This window comes from Oncorhynchus tshawytscha, linkage group LG09, assembly GCF_018296145.1.
Source record: "Oncorhynchus tshawytscha isolate Ot180627B linkage group LG09, Otsh_v2.0, whole genome shotgun sequence".
Taxonomy (NCBI): Eukaryota; Metazoa; Chordata; class Actinopteri; order Salmoniformes; family Salmonidae; genus Oncorhynchus; species Oncorhynchus tshawytscha.
The window spans coordinates 59,143,200-59,156,154 of record NC_056437.1 but is presented as its reverse complement, the minus strand read 5'-3'; the positions used below and the strand labels follow the sequence as shown (position 1 = coordinate 59,156,154).

Below are 12,955 nucleotides of genomic sequence, written 5' to 3'. Positions count from 1 at the left end.
CTCTGCCTCCCTCTCTCTCTGCCTCCCTCTCTCTGCCTCCCTCTATCCCGCCGCCTCCTCTATCCCTCTCTCTGCCGCACTCCCCTCTGTTCCCTCCCTCTCTCTCCCTCTCCTTCTCCTCCTGCATCCCTCTCTCTCTCTGCCTCCCCCTCTCTCTCTGCCTCCCCCTCTCTCTCTCTGCCTCCCCAGGCCTCCCTCTCTCTCTGCCTCTCTCTTTGCCTCCCCGGCCTCCCTCTCTCTGCCTCCTGCCTCCCGCTCTCCTGCCTCCCCGGCCTCCCGCTCTCTCCTCCTCTCTGCCTCCCCTGGCCTCCCGCTCTCTCTCCTGCCTGCCTCCCCTCCCTCTCTCTGCCTCCCTGGCCTCTCTCGCCTCTCTGCCTCCCTCCCCCTCCTCGCTCTCTGCCTCCCTCCTCCCCTCTCGCTCTCTGCCTCCTCTCCTCTCTGCCTCCCTCCCCCTCTCGCTCTCTGCCTCCCCTCCCTCTCTGCCTCCCCTGGCCTCTCTGCCTCCCCTGGCCTCTCTCTCTCTGCCTCCCTGGCCTCTCTCTCTCTCTGCCTCCCCTGGTCTCTCTCTCTGCCTCCCTCCCTCTCTCTCTCTCTGCCTCCCTCCCTCTCTCTCTCTGCCTCCCTCCCTCTCTCGCTCTCTGCCTCCCTCTCCTCTCTCTCTGCCTCCCTCTATCCCTCCCTGCCGCTCCATCTATCCTCGTTCTGCCTCCCTGCCTCCCTCGTTCTGCCTCCCTGCCTCTATCTCTCGTTCTGCCTCCCTCTGCCCCCTCCCTCCTGGCCTCTCTCTTTCTGCCTCCCCCTCTCTCTCTGGCCTCTCTCTCTGCCTCTCTCTCTCTCTGCCTCCCTCTCTCTGCCTCCCTCTCTCTCCACCTCCCTCTCTCTCCGCCTCCCTCTATCCTCTCTCTGCCGCCTCTCTATCCCTCGTTCTGCCTCCCTCTCTCCCTCTCTCTTCCCTCCATCCCTCTCTCTCTCTGCCTCCCCCTCTCTGCCTCCCCCTCTCTCTCTGCCTCCCCCTCTCTGCCTCCCCCGCCTCTCTCTCTGCCTCCCGGCCTCCCTCTCTCTCTGCCTCCCCCTCCTCCCGCTCTCTGCCTCCCTCCCCTCTCTCTGCCTCCCGGCTCTCTGCCTCCCCCTCCCGCTCTCTCTCCCTGCCTCCCGCTCCCTGCCTCCCTCTCCCGCTCTCTGCCTCCCCCCTCTCTCTGCCTCCCCTGGCCTCCTGCCTCCCCCCTCTCTCTCTCTCTGCCTCCCCCTCTCTCTCTGCCTCCCCCTCTCTCTCCTCCCTCCCTCTCTCTCTCTGCCTCCCCCCTCTCTCTCTCTCTCTCTGCCTCCTTCCTCTCTGCCTCCCTCCCTCTCTGCCTCCCTCCCCCTCTCCTCTCCTCCTCCCCTCTCTCTCTGCCTCCCTGGCCTCTCTCTCTCTCTCTGCCTCCCCTGGCCTCTCTCTCTCTCTCTCTGCCTCCCTGGCCTGCCTCTCTCCTCTCTGCCTCCCCTGGCCTGCTGCCTCCTCTGCCTCTCCCTCTCCTCCCCCTGCCTCTCCCTCTCTCGCTCTCTGCCTCCTCGCTCTCTCTCTCTCTCTCTGCCTCCCTCTATCCCTCGTTCTGCCGCACTCCATCTATCCCTCGTTCTGCCTCCTGCCTCTATCCTCGTTCTGCCTCCCTGCCTCTATCCCTCGTTCTGCCTCCCTCTCTCTCCCCTCTCCTCCTGCATCCCTCTCTCTCTCTGCCTCCCCCTCTCTCTGCCTCCCCCTCTCTCTCTCTGCTCCCCGCTCTCTCTTTGCCTCCCCCGGCCTCCTCTCTCTCTGCTCCCCTGCTCCCTCTCTGCCTGCCTCTCTCGCTCTCTCTCTGCCTCCCTCCCTCTCTCTCTGCCTCCCTCCCTCTCTCGCTCTCTGCCTCCCTCCCCCTCTCGCTCTCTGCCTCCCTCCTCCCCCTCTCGCTCTCTGCTCCTCTCCCGCCTCTCTCTCTCGCTCTCTGCCTCCCTCTCTCTCGCTCTCTGCTCCTCTCTCGCTCTCTCTGCCTCTCCTCGCTCGCTCTCTGCCTCCTCCTCTCTCTCTCTGCCTCTCTCCCTCGCTCTCTGCTCTGCCTCCCTCGCTCTCTGCCTGCCTCTGCTCCCCCCCCTCTCGCTCTCTGCCTGCTCTCTGCCTCCTCCCTCTCTGCCTGCCTCGCTCGCTCTCTGCCTGCCTCGCCTCGCTCTCTCCTGCCTCGCTGGCTCTCTGCCTGCCTCTGCCTGCCTCCCTCGCTCTCTGCTCTCTGCCTGCCTCTGCCTCCCTCCCCCCTCTCGCTCTCTGCTCCCTCTCTGCCTGCCTGCCTGCCTCGCTCTCTGCCTCTCTCTCTCGCTCTCTGCCTGGCTCTCCTCTCTGCCTCCTCCCTCTCTCGCTCTGCCTCACTCCCTCTCGCTCTCTGCCTCTCTGCCTGCCTCTGCCTCTCGCCTCTGCCTCCTCCCTCTCGCTCTGCCTCCCCCTCTCGCCTCCCCCTCGATCTCTGCCTCTCTCTTTTCCTCCCTCTCTCGCTCTGCCTGCCTCCCAGCCTCCTCTCTCTGCCTGCCTCCATCTCTCTCTCCTGCCTGCCTCCCTCTCCTCCTCCTCTCTGCATCTCCATCTGCCTCCCCTCTTTGCCTCCCCTCTCTCTGCCTGCCTCACTCCCCCTCTCTCTCTGCCCTCTGCCTGCCTGCCTGCCTCGCTCGCTCTCTGCCTGCCACTCTCGCTCGCTCTCTGCCTGCCACTCTCGCTCGCTCTCTGCGTTCCTCTCTCGCTCGCTCGCTCTCTGCCTGCCTCTCTCGCTCTCTGCCTGCCTCTCTCTGCCTGCCTCGCTCGCTCTCCCTGCCTGCCTCGCTCTCTCCTGCCTGCCTCGCTCTCTGCTCCTCTCCTCTCTGCCTGCCTCGCTCGCTCTCTCCCTGCCTCGCTCTCTGCTCTCTCCTGCCTCTCGCTCGCTCTCTCCTGCCTCGATCGCTCTCCTGCCTGCCTCGCCTGCCTCGCTCGCTCTGCCTCCTGCCTCGCTCGCTCTCCCCCTGCCTCGCTCGCTCTCTCCCCTGCCTCGCTCGCTCTCTCCCTGCCTCGCTCTCTCCCTGCCTCGCTCGCTCTCTCCCTGCCTCGCTCGCTCTCCCCCTGCCTCGCTCGCTCTCCCCCTGCCTCGCTCGCTCTATCCCTGCCTCGCTCTCTGCCTGCCTGCCTCGCTCGCTCTCTGCCTGCCTGCCTGGCTCTCTACCTAACTGCCTAACTGCCTGGCTCTCTGCCTGCCTGCCTGGCTCTCTCGCTCTCTGCCTTCCCCTCCATCTCTCTACCTCTTTGCCTCTCTCTCTCTTTGCCTCTCTCTCGCTTTGCCTCTCTCTCTCTCTCTCTGCCTCTCTCTCTCTCTTTGCCTCTCTCGCTCTCTTTGCCTCTCTCGCTCTCTTTGCCTCTCTCTCTCTCTTTGCCTCTCTCGCTCTCTTTGCCTCTCTCTCTCTCTTTGCCTCTCTCTTGCTCTCTTTGCCTCTCTCTTTCTTTGCCTCTCTCTCTCTCTTTGCCTCTCTCTCTCTTTGCCTCTCTCTCTGCTTTGCCTCTCTCTCTCTCTGCCTCTTGCCTCTCTCTCTCTCTCTCTCTTTGCCTCTCTCTCTCTCTCTTTTGCCTCTCTCTCTCTCTCTTGCCTCTCTCTCTCTCTCTCTTTGCCTCTCTCTTGCTCTCTTTGCCTCTCTCTCTTCTTTCCTCTCTCTCTCTTGCCTCTCTCTCTCTCTTTGCCTCTCTCTCTCTTTCTCTCTCTCCCTCTCTCTCTGCCTCTCTCTCTCTTTGCCTCTCTCTCTCTCTTTGCCTCTCTCTCTCTCTTTTGCCTCTCTCTCTCTCTTTGCCTCTCTCTCTCTCTCTTTGCCTCTCTCTCTCTCTCTCTTTGCCTCTCTCTCTCTCTTTGCCTCTCTCTCTCTCTCTCTCTGCCTCTCTCTCTCTCTCTTTCTTTCCTCTCTCTCTCTCTTTGCCTCTCTCTCTCTCTTTGCCTCTCTTTGCCTCTCTCTCTCTCTCTCTCTTTGCCTCTCTCTCTTTGCTCTCTTTGCCTCTCTCTCTCTCTCTTCTTTGCCTCTCTCTCTCTCTCTTTGCCTCTCTCTCTCTCTCTTTGCCTCTCTCTTCTCTCTCTCTCTCTCTTTGCCTCTCTCTCTCTCTCTCTCTCTCTCTTTGCCTCTCTCTCTCTTTTGCCTCTCTCTCTCTCTTGCTCTCTCTCTTGCCTCTCTCTTTGCCTCTCTCTCTCTCTCTCTCTTTTGCCTCTCTCTCTCTTTGCCTCTCTCTTTGCCTCTCTCTCTCTCTCTTTCTCTCTCTCTCTCTCTCTCTCTCTCTCTCTTTGCCTCTCTCTCTCTCTTTGCCTCTCTCTCTCTCTCTTCTGCCTCTCTCTCTCTCTCTTTGCCTCTCTCTCTCTCTCTTTGCCTCTCTCTCTTGCCTCTCTCTCTCTTTTTGCCTCTCTCTTGCTCTCTTTGCCTCTCTCTCTGCTCTCTTTGCCTCTCTCTCTCTCTGACCTCTCTCTCTCTCTCTCTCTCTTTGCCTCTCTCTCTCTCTCTTTGCCTCTCTCTCTCTCTCTTTGCCTCTCTCTTCTCTTCTCTCTCTCTCTCTTTGCCCCTCTCTCTCTCTCTTTGCCTCTCTCTCTCTTTGCCTCTCTCTCTCTCTCTTTGCCTCTCTCTCTCTCTCTCTCTCTCTCTCTCTTTGCCTCTCTCTCTCTCTCTCTCTCTCTCTCTTTCTCTCTTTGCCTCTCTCTTGCTCTCTTTGCCTCTCTCTCTTTGCCTCTCTCTCTTTGCCTCTCTCTCTCTCTTTTGCCTCTCTCTCTCTCTTTTGCCTCTCTCTCTCTTTGCTCTCTCTCTCTCTCTCCTCTCTCTCTCTCTCTCTCTCTCTGCCTCTTCTCTCTCTCTCTCTTTGCCTCTCTCTCTCTCTTTGCCTCTCTCTCTTTCTCTCTTTGCCTCTCTCTCTCTCTTTGCCTCTCTCTCTCTCTCTTTGCTCTCTCTCTCTCTTTGTCTCTCTCTCTCTTTGCCTCTCTCTCTCTCTCTCTCTCTCTCCTCTTGCCTCTCTCTTTGCTCTCTCTTCTCTCTTTGCCTCTCTCTCTCTCTGCTCTCTCTCTCTCTTTGCTTTGCCTCTTTGCCTCTCTCTCTCTCTCTTTGCCTCTCTCTCTCTCTCTTTCTCTCTCTCTCTGCCTCTCTCTCTCTCTCTCTTTGCCTCTCTCTCTCTCTCTCTCTTGCCTCTCTCTCTCTCTCTCTCTTCTCTCTCTCTCTCTTTGCCTCTCTCTCTCTCTTTTTGCCTCTCTCTCTCTCTCTCTTTGCCTCTCTCTCTCTCTCTTTGCCTCTCTCTCTCTCTCTCTTTTCTCTCTCTCTCTTTGCCTCTCTCTCTCTCTTTGCCTCTCTCTCTCTCTTTGCCTCTCTCTCTCTCTCTCTCTCTCTCTTTGCCTCTCTCTCTCTCTCTCTCTTCTCTCTCTCTCTCTCTCTCTCTCTCTCTTGCCTCTCTCTCTTCTTTGCCTCTCTCTCTGTCTCTCTCTCTGTCTCTCTCTCTGTCTCTCTCTTTGTCTCTCTCTCTTCTCCTCTCTCTCTCTCTCTCTCTCTCTCTTTGCCTCTCTCTCTCTCTCTCTCTTTGCCTCTCTCTCTCTCTCTCTCTCTCTCTTTGCCTCTCTCTCTCTGTCTCTCTCTTGCCTCTCTCTCTCTTTGTCTCTCTTTCTCTCTCTTGCCTCTCTCTCTCTCTCTCTCTCTCTCTCTCTCTTTGCCTCTCTCTCTCTCTTTGCCTCTCTCTCTCTTCTGCTCTCTCTCTCTCTCTTTGCCTCTCTCCCTCTTTGCCTCTCTCTCTCTCTCTCTCCCTCTTTGCTCTCTCCCTCTTTGCCTCTCTCTCTCTCTTTGCCTCTCTCTCTCCTCTTTGCCTCTCTCTCTCTGCTCTCTCTCTCTCTTCTTTCTCCTCTCTCTCTTTGCCTCTCTCCCTCTTTGCTCTCTTTGCCTCTCTCTTTCTTTGCCTCTCTCTGCTCTCTCTTTGCCTCCCTCTGCTCTCTCTCTCTCTTTTTGCCTCTCTCTCTCTCTCTTTGCCTCTCTTTGCCTCTCTCTCTTCTTGCCTCTCTCTCTCTCTCTTTGCCTCTCCTCTCTGTCTCTCTCTTTGCCTCTCTCTCTCTGTCTCTCTCTTGCCTCTCTCTCTCTTCTCTCTCTCTCTCTCTCTTTGCCTCTCTCTCTCTGTCTCTGCCTCTCTCTCTTTGCTCTGCCTCTCTCTCTCTTTGCCTCTCTCTCTCTCTCTTTGCCTCTCTCTCTGTCTCTTTTGCCTCTCTCTCTCTGTCTCTCTTTGCCTCTCTCTTGCTCTCTCTCTCTCTTCTCTCTCTCTCTCTCTCTCTCTTTTGCCTCTCTCTCTCTTTGCCTCTCTCTCTCTCTCTTGACTCTCTCTTCTTTGCCTCTCTCTCTCTCTCTCTTTGCCTCTCTCTCTTTGCTCTCTCTCTTCTGCCTCTCTCTCTCTGCTTTGCCTCTCTCTCTCTCTCTCTCTTGCCTCTCTCTCTCTCTCTCTTGCCTCTCTCTCTCTCTTTGCCTCTCTCTCTCTTTGCCTCTCTCTCTCTCTTTGCTCTCTCTCTTTGCCTCTCTCTCTCTCTTTGCCTCTCTCTCTCTCTCTGCCTCTCTCTCTCTCTCTCTTTGCCTCTCTCTCTCTGCTCTCTCTCTGCTCTCTTGCCTCTCTCTCTCTCTTCTGCCTCTCTCTGCCTCTCTCTCTCTCTTTGCCTCTCTCTCTCTCTCTCTCTTTGCCTCTCTCTTGCCTCTCTCTCTCTCTTTGCCTCTCTCTCTCTCTCTCTTTGCCTCTCTCTCTCTCTCTCTTTTGCCTCTCTCTCTCTCTCTGCTCTCTCTCTCTCTCTTTGCCTCTCTCTCTCTCTCTTTGCCTCTCTCTCTCTCTCTTTCTCTCTCTCTCTCTTTGCCTCTCTCTCTCTCTCTCTCTTTGCTCTCTCTCTCTTTGCTCTCTCTCTCTCTCCTCTCTCTCTCTCTCTCTCTTTGCCTCTCTCTCTCTCTCTCTTTGCCTCTCTCTGCCTCTCTCTCTCTTTGCCTCTCTCTCTCTCTCTCTCTCTTTGCCTCTCTCTCTCTCTCTTTGCCTCTCTCTCTCTCTCTCTTTGCCTCTCTCTCTCTCTCTGCCTTGCCTCTCTCTCTCTCTCTCTTTGCCTCTCTCTCTCTCTCTCTTTGCTCTTCTCTCTTTGCTCTCTCTCTCTCTTTGCCTCTCTCTCTTTGCCTCTCTCTCTCTTTGCCTCTCTCTCTTTTTGCCTCTCTCTCTCTTTGCCTCTCTCTCTCTCTCTTTGCCTCTCTCTTTGCCTCTCTCTCTTTGCCTCTCTCTCTTTGCCTCTCTCTCTCTTTGCCTCTCTCTCTCTTTGCCTCTCTCTCTCTTTGCCTCTCTCTCTTTTGCCTCTCTCTCTCTTTGCCTCTCTCTCTCTTTGCCTCTCTCTCTCTTTGCCTCTCTCTCTCTTTCCTCTCTCTCCCTCTTTCTCTCTCTCCCTCTTTCTCTCTCTCCCTCTTTCTCTCTCTCCCTTGTTGATTTGGCCCAACCACAGACGTCCAAGATTGGTGACTGGACCAAATCTGAATCAATCATAGACGTCTGTGTTTCACAAGTTTGACAAGCATAGTACAGTACAGTAGAGTACAGTACAGAAAAGTAGAGTACATTTTAGTACAGTAGAACACACTAGAGGAGAGTACAGTATAATGTATTGCATTTTACTCTACTATACTGAACTCTACTGTGCTGTACTGTGATGTCCAAACTTGTGAAACATAGACATCTATGATTGGTTCAGATTTGATCCAGTCCAGAACAACCAAATTTGGTCTTGTTTGGGGGGGCGGAGCTCATTAGAATAATAGCCAGCGTGTAGAATAATACCCAAATATGCAAAAGAAGCATATTGCATATTTCTAACTTTGTTTACCTATTCAGGATACATCACCATGAAGAGAATTATATTTCTATCCATAATTATGAATTTCTGTGTAGTGACCGATCAAGGACCCATGATGTAATTCTGTTACTGTAAGTCTGTTACCAGGTGTAAATCCACTGCACTTATTGTAGTTCAATAACCAAAAGAGATTACATTTTCACTTAAGGTGCCATGCCATAGCTGACATCCCATTCTTTCTGTAGACATCTTTGATTAGATATTTAAGAGTTTTTGGAAAATGTGGTTGCGTTAAAAAAAAAAAAAATAGGGAGATTTTCCTGTAAATCTGTTACCAAACTTCTGTTACCAAAATCTGCACAGTTCTTCCAGTAAATGTGTTTTTGTGAAATGTTCTGTATAAATTGTTCAAAGTAGTCCTCGTGAATAGAGTTGTACGGTTTGTTAAAAACTTTGAAATCAATGGTTTTTGGTTGGCATACATTTTAAAGTGAAAAATCTGAATCTAGCGTAACTCCATTATCGTGGAATTGCCCCTAACCTAAATGAGTTGAATGCATTGACCGTATGTCGTTCTGCATACTTCACTAAATGTAGGCTACCAACCTCCAATGAACATCCCAAATAAGTGAGTCTAGAGATACATGGGTGAAATGGTTGGATAGTCCAACAGTAGCCAATGTTATTTGATATGTAGCTGCACGAAGAAAATTTATTTGAGCATAAACTAGACCACTCACTGAGTTACCCTAAAAAAAAAGCTACTTTTCAACCAAAAGCAATTGTAAGACCCGTGGTCCTTTCCTGTTGCTCATATAAAACCCCAATGTACGCCCCATTCACCCCAACAACATATTTGATGTATAAATCACAGCTCACACAAGCCACTCAGATGGTTATGATACGGTAATAGTCACGTGATACATAGGACTATGTAATGGGTGCGTGTATTGAAGAGAAAATACATATCACACTATGCAACATGTTCATATACATCTATGCCATAAAAGCTGCATGCAATACAAACTATATGCATCTCCCCTTGTACTGTGTAAGGTGAAAGGCCACTAAACAAACATGAAAAGGAACATTTCCACTGCCTGTCACGCGCCTTTCTGATGTATCATGGTGCCATGACATTGTTGCTAGCTAGCTAGCTAGGGGTTTCTGGATGATACAACGAACGTTACAGCTGACACCATCCTACATTTAACACATACAAAATGCAGCCAGCTAGTTACAACCACAAATAAGTACGGTGGATAAAGGATACGTGTCTTGTAGTGTAATATGGCGACTAGAATGTAGCTAATAAGCTAGTAGCTAGTTAGCCAACTACGACTGACAGGGGCTCGAGTGCTCCTTTTTAAAATGTCAGTTACCGTTAGTTGGCCTGATTCGATTTTGATGCAACTACTACACCATTTGACATGATGAATTTCACAAAGCGATGTTGTTGTTGTACGCATAACTGACCAGTCAGGATCCACTACAAATGCACCACGCGCTGAATATGTGCAACATACTGGTGAAAATGATCACCTACCGTCCAGCAAGCATGACGAGATGAGCACCTGTGTTCAGATAAAAAAAAAATGTACATAGATACGATGGTGGCCTTGGTGGGTAAACTATTAACTTTTACCATCAAACGTTGTGCACCAGCAACATCACATACCTTTTCGATGCCGCTATTCCACCCCGGACAAAACGAATCATCCTTTTCTTGAGTAGAAACGATGCCTTTTTACAAAAATATATTTGACATTCTCCCCATGATGTTTTTTTTTTCTGTCCCATTCCTGTGTCAATGACGTTTACTTCCGGTTTCTTGATCTCCCACCCCATCGCAGTCGTAAGGAGCGCGAAATGGGGGCAAGGAGCCAGGATAGAACATATTTTTATTTTAATAACGTGCAATAAAACATTATAAATTAGAAGTAAACAAAATTAGCCTCCTTGAAATTGGATTGGCAATAATAAGAGTGCATTTTTTTGCCATATATAATACTATTATATAATATTATTAAACGATTATCTTTTATCCATGTCCTCATCCATAATAAGAGTTTGCTGAACATACAAGTACAAATTAAACACCCCCTCGGGGATTAATAAAGTATATTTTTCCATGGACTACTTGTTGGTGACTACTTGTTGACTCTAGAAAAAAAACTAATGCATTAGGTTTTGGCACTGTAGTTATCCATGAATGTTCTTGTCCCTCCAGGATCATCATCATGGCTAACACTGGATTATGGTTAGAAAATACATTTTATTTTATTTGAAGAGTGAGAAGGAAATCTGAAACACATTCAAAGTGGCTCAGTAGCTAGCTTTCCATCCAATTGATTTGTCCATCCAATTTACAGATTTTCATGCGAATATTCTAAAATCTGAATAAAGAAAATATATGTTCCCTACCAGTAACCAAGTTTCCATACAGTTTTTATGCGAGTAAAGTCATATAATACATATGTTTTAATAATCACACCGCTGTAATGGAAACAGGAAGTTTCGGTGTAATTTTATAAATAATTATCTTGTTCGACATGTTGGGATCTTTTGTGTCGGTTAAATGTATTATGCGGGAAATGGTGATGGAAACGCCTTTATGCGCAAAAATTGATATAATAACCATCGTATCGAAGTAAATTTGGAGTCACGCGATGATATGGTGTGTCGTCCTCCCACTACAACTCGGGAAACCATGTAACCATGTAGTTTATAAGGCTAGTTTACAGATTAAATAAATTATGAACTTCACAGGGTGGTGAAAGTGCATGGTGATGAGCTTGATGCAGCTTTCCAATATAGAGCGTCTTATACTGGTGACATGATGATCGATGCTTGACTGCCGTTTGACAAATAAAAATATTCTCGCTCTTATCCATAATAATCTCATTATGTAGACTGGTCAAGGCGCACAGCCTGCCCGCATTGTATCTGCAAGCTGTTGGTTAGAACGCTGGAGACAAAACCAGAGTAGGCACATTTGCTATTTAATGCAAGTTTTTTTGACAAAACTATCCATAGAGTTGAAAATGCGATGGAAACACATTGAATTTCAGATTTTCATTCATGAGACTACATGAGAATCTAAACGAAAAAGTAGAAAACATTTCGTGTACACTATGTTATCAGGCACTGCATTTCATCGGCAATAAATCCATTTGGTGGAAACATACTAATGGTGGGAAAATGCGCATATTTTCTCTGGAATATTCGCATGAAAATATGTGCCAATCGGATGGAAACCAAGCTACCACCAGGTTTACATCCAACCTTAATAATACGCATTAAGTTGCCTACGTGTTGAATAAAACGTCATGACAGGGCAGATGGGAACAGAACATGTGTAGGTTAACATTCGAAATGTCGACAAAACGCTGTACAAGGTGGGATCGTTTTGTGTCGGTAAAATTAAGTATTGCAGAAATGTAGGTGGAAACGCTTTGTGCGCAAGTATTGATATAATATCATGTCAAAGTAAACTTGGAGATACGCGATGACATGCTGCGCGTGTTGTGTGTTCCTCCCACTATGAGTCGTCAAAACCGTGCAGTTTATTTGGCTACGGATGGAATAAATTATGATGAACTTCACAGGGGGGGCGAAAGTGCAAGGTGATGAGCTGATGCTCCTTTCCAATATATATCGAGAGTCTTATTCTGGTGACATGATCATCGATGCTTGGCTGCCGCTAATTTTTCCATAATAATCTCATCATGTTGGCTATACCCAGACTGTATCTGCAAACTGTTCTCTAGAGCGCACGTGCCAATACCAGTGGGCTCATAAAGAATGCAAAAAAAATGTTTGTAAGAGAACCATTAGTAGAGTTGAAAACGCGATGGAAACCCATTTAACTTATATTTTTTATGTTTATTTGCCCTATGTCATTATAGAGGATCTCATGTTAAATACTGTTGAAGTAATATGGAAAAAGGTTGATCTGTCTCACCTAAAACCCCTTCTAGTGGGAAACTGCTATCAACCATCAAGTGCTAACAGTCAATATCTGTACAACATGAACTCAGCAAAAAAAATAAACATCCCTTTTTCAGGACCCTGTCTTTCAAAGATAATTCGTAAAAATCTAAATAACTTCACAGATCTTCAGTGTAAAAGGTTTAAACACTGTTTCCCATGCGGTAGGCAATTAAGGTCATAGTTATGAAAACTTAGGATACTAAAGAAGCCTTTCTACTGACTCTGAAAAACACCAAAAGAAAGATACCCAAGGTCCCTGCTCATCTGTGTGAACGTGTCTCACAAGCTGACCAGACCTGACAAGTCATGTGCCCAAGCATCGCAAAATAAATGTAGAAATCCGTGTTATTCAATTATTCCACCCACACTGCTCGCGCGCCAGGGAGCGTCTGCGAAGCCAAGGGCTAAAATAGAACTCATTCCTATTTCTGACGCAGATCGCGCTGCAAGTCCTGCCTCTCAACTCAATATTTATATCCCAGGACAAATTAGCTAGCAACAGCAAGCTAGCTAAATAGGACAAATTAACGTTAGCTAGCAGGTGCAAGCTAACTAGCTAAATTGCCATACATGTTTAATGCTTTTCGACCTGTCCCCAAATTAATGTCATTGTTTCAGAGTTTGTTTTGATATTTTAACCTGCGTGTTGTGATCGCATTTGGTGGGGGGGCCAAAATAATGTATGCACGATAGCGCACAATGGGGCACGCGCGCAGCCTGTTTGGGTTCCGTGTTAGGCATGCTGCAAGAAGGCAAGAGGACTGCAGATGTGGGCCAGGGCAATAAATTGCAATGACCGTGCTGTGAGATGCCTAAGACAGCGCTACAGGGAGACAGGACAGACAGCTGATCGCCCTCGCAGTGGCAGAGGCCTGTACTTTGGAGCGGGATCGATTTGGAGGTGGAGGGTCTGTGGGTGTCACAGCATCATCAGACTGAGCTTGTTGTCATTGCAGGCAATCTCAACGCTGTGCAATAAAGGGAAGACATCCTCCCTCATGTGGTACCCTTACTGCAGGCTCATCCTGACATGACCCTCCAGCATGACAATGCCAGCCATACTGCTCGTTCTACAAGGCAGGAATGTCAGTTTTCCGCCATGGCCAGCGAAGAGCCCGCATCTCAAGCCCATTGAG

The 12,955-nt window shown here is 49.7% G+C and overlaps 1 protein-coding gene across 8 annotated transcripts in view; it reads right to left on the bottom strand.

Moving 5' to 3' along the window:
- The window catches only part of LOC112214599 (H(+)/Cl(-) exchange transporter 3), a 70,496-nt gene extending 60,847 nt beyond the window's left edge, over positions 1-9,649 (bottom strand). For 6 of the 8 annotated variants that reach the window (XM_042327129.1, XM_042327132.1, XM_024373477.2 and 3 more), the window contains exon 1: positions 9,505-9,649. The gene's annotated coding sequence lies outside the window, so the exon portion shown is untranslated. Of the gene's footprint in view, positions 1-9,372; positions 9,401-9,504 lie in introns of all 8 variants that reach the window. The other 2 variants (XM_042327130.1, XM_042327135.1) reach the window with 2 other exon arrangements.
- Positions 9,650-12,955: the final 3,306 nt, after the last annotated feature.